This window comes from Bactrocera latifrons, unplaced genomic scaffold, assembly GCF_001853355.1.
Source record: "Bactrocera latifrons isolate USDA-ARS-PBARC rearing strain unplaced genomic scaffold, ASM185335v1 scaffold_141, whole genome shotgun sequence".
NCBI classification, from domain to species: Eukaryota; Metazoa; Arthropoda; class Insecta; order Diptera; family Tephritidae; genus Bactrocera; species Bactrocera latifrons.
In genome coordinates this window covers 56,679-60,103 of record NW_017534864.1, presented here as the reverse complement: position 1 = coordinate 60,103, position 3,425 = coordinate 56,679, and positions in this window count along the sequence as shown.

Below are 3,425 nucleotides of genomic sequence, written 5' to 3'. Positions count from 1 at the left end.
AAACCACAACGGACTCTACCCGGAGGGTACTTGGTCAAAGACCAGGAGTCGTGAGCTGCTTGAGTCATATGTAAAAGAATCGTTTCTGGCCACTCCCAGGTGAATGGCAATCAGAGAACTTTCTTCACTTGCGTGATCTTCTACTCATGACTCCATCCTCTGAGTTTAAATATTACCATTATTGCATTTGCGCATAGTAGATAAAACAGAAATTACTGAAGAGGAGCAAAGCGATGGAAAAATGTAGTTTTACTAAAAAGCGTATCCCTTGGAATAATAATTTTTATGATGGAAAAACTTCGCATAACCTTTCTATTGCATTATCACAATTTCTATGTACTACCACATAATAACACAAATAATACAACAGTTAAAAATTGGACCTTTTCTGTTAATCTTCTTCTTCTTTACTGGCGTAGAAACCGCTTATGAGGTTACAGCCGAGTTACSAAMAGTGTGCTAGTCWTTTCTCCTTTTCGCAAGGTGGCGCGAATTGGAGATTGCAAGCGATACTAGATCCTTCTACACCTGGTCCCTCCAGCGGAGTGGAGGTCTGCCTCTTCCTCTGCTTCTCCCGGCGGGTACAGCGTCAAATACTTTCAGAGCTGGAGTGTTTTCGTCCATTTGGACAACATAACTTAGCTAGCGTAGCCGCTCTCTTTTTATTCGCTGAACTATGTCAATGTCATCATATATCTCATATAGCTCATCGTTCCATCGAATGGTGATATTCGCCGTGGCCAACGCGCAAAGGACCATAAATATTTCGCAGAACTTTTGTCTCGAAAACTCGCAACGTCGACTCATCCGTTGTTGACATCGTCCAAGTCTCCGCACCATATAGCAGGRCGGGAATTATGAGTGACTTATAGATTTTGGTTTTTGTTCGTCGTGTTCACAATTGCCTACTCAGTCCGAAGTAGCACCTGTTGGCAAGAGTTATCCTGTGTTGGATTTCCAGGCTGACATTGTTGGTGATGTTTACGCTGGTTCCAAGATAGACGAAATTATCTACGACTTTAAAGTTATGACTGTCAACAGTGACGTGAGAGCCAAGTCGCGAGTGCGACAACTGTTTGTTTGATGACAGGAGATATTTCGTCTTGCTTTCGTTCACTGCCAGATACCTTTGCTTCCTTGTCCAAACTGGAGAAGGCAGAACTAACGGCGCGGGTGTTGAGGACGATGATATCAATATCATCGGCATACGCCAGCAGCTGTACACTCTTGCAGAAGATGGTACCTTTTCTACTTAGTTCTGCAGCTCGAATTATTTTCTCCAGAAGCAGGTTGAAGAAGTAGCACGATAGGGAATCGCTTTGTATGAAATCTCGTTTGGTATCGAACGACTCGGAGAGGTCCTTCCCGATTCTGACGGAGCTCTTGGTGCTGCTCAACGTCAGCTTATACAGCGGTATTAGTTTTGCGGGGATACCAAATTCAGCCATCGCGGCATAAAGGCAGCTCCTTTTCGTGCAGCTTCAGACGTTAATATTTTCCCAAATAAAATACAGAAGGTTGACAACACTTCGACAGAACTTTTGAGGTTGAGTTGATATCGATTAGACCGAATTTCAAAACTTCCGCCAAAACGCTGTTGGGTTGAAAACCATTATAGTGGGCATAATTATTATAATAAGTAGTAAAATAAATATAATAGTGCCTTAAATATGAAAAAATTAGACATACCTCTTTTATTGTTAAGAGTTTGTGTCAGTTCATTTTAATTTGACACATTGCTCGCAGGTAGGTTTTGATAATTTTAGAGAAATTCCGCTCTCAACCAGGTACGGTCACCCATATTGCAGTAAATGTATTTAGTTATTTAGAGCGATATCAATTAATTCATTTAAACAAATATACATAATTCACAACGCCCAGTGTTGCAGTTTTATGAGCAATTTTTATAGCAATAGATTCTACTTCGTTGCATAAATCTATATCCGTCAATCCGGCGAGAGTTAATGACATTTCTTATTTTTTATAATGATCAAAAATGGCTGTGAGTGTAAGAGTTTGCACCTTATATGCAAGTATATTAAATAAACATCTAAAAGTTTTAATATCTTGTTTCAACTGACCATATCCATCATCSATGTTTTATCAATAATGACAAATTGAAATTAAATTTAAAAATTAGCTTACCATCGCGAATTGGCTTATCTTCTAAAATATTCGGTTAGACCCGAACCGGTTAGACTTTCAATTATTTCTCTTATATGACCAAAGTTGTCTTTTATGAGAGGTTGGAGAGCGCGACTTAACGGTGCGAAAAGACGGCATCTTTGGTACAACGGTTGGAAAATTCAGCCACCATGACGAAACCTATCTAAATGGGGTGAGACTGATCGATTTCGCAGGTGCCGAAATTGTGTTGTTTGTAGTACGAAATTCCAGCAAAAAMTTCCTCAAACTACTTTGACTGTCTGCGGATCGAATAGTTTGAAACCATATCGATCATGTTCTGATAGATGGACGACATTTCTCCTTTGTCCTTAACATGCGTACGYTCCGAGARCCTAACATCGACTCGGACCACTATCTTGTTGTAGCGAAGATACACGCCTGCGAAATATGGCAAGGAAGCCCGTTTGGTTTTCAGAAATATCGAAAAAACTGCTGGTGCGAAACGGGTAATTTTACGAAAATATTCGACGCAATACCCGCCGAGTTAGACAGAAGAAGAGGAAAAAAGAAACACGGCTATAATCGAGTAAGCGGTATCTACGCCAGTAAAGAAAAAGAAGAATCTCACTTTGTCGTCATTATAAAAAATTAAAAATCTGTATGAATTAACATTTGAAGTAATACTTTCTAATCCCAAATACGAGATTGAAAAGAATTTCATATTTTAAGTTTAATTTGTTGTATTAAATCAAATGCGGGTTACCTTCGTTTACCGTACAAGTTTTGATGATAACTAGAATTTATCAGCCACCGAACGTAACATCTCCCTGCTTTTCTGTTTAATTTTGTTTTCTCTGTGGGAGCTTTTTTCAACGAAGAATGGTGATAGTTTTAAGGTGGGTCAAAGACATAGCGTCGACATAGAAACATAAACATTTTTAGTAAATTTTATATAAGAATTAATTATACATTCGGGCATCATCTGGTTTGAGTAGTTGTATGCACACAACAACATGTGGTATTGTTGATGCAAACAACGGTTTTTACTAGGACGACGTTTCCGTAATCGAATTGCAKCGTACTTTGTGGGGAGTGAGCAGATTTTCGTTTTCTAGTAAGGAGCTTTTAAATATTCACTTCCTTTTTATATATTTCACTAATTGCGGATTTCCTCTGATCGTCTTCAATATTTCAATATGAATTCATTCGATTTTTACAGCTTTACAGCTTTCCCCTTTGAGAACTCTACTCATTCATTGAACTAGAAAACATACCCTTATCCCATAACTACTCATATA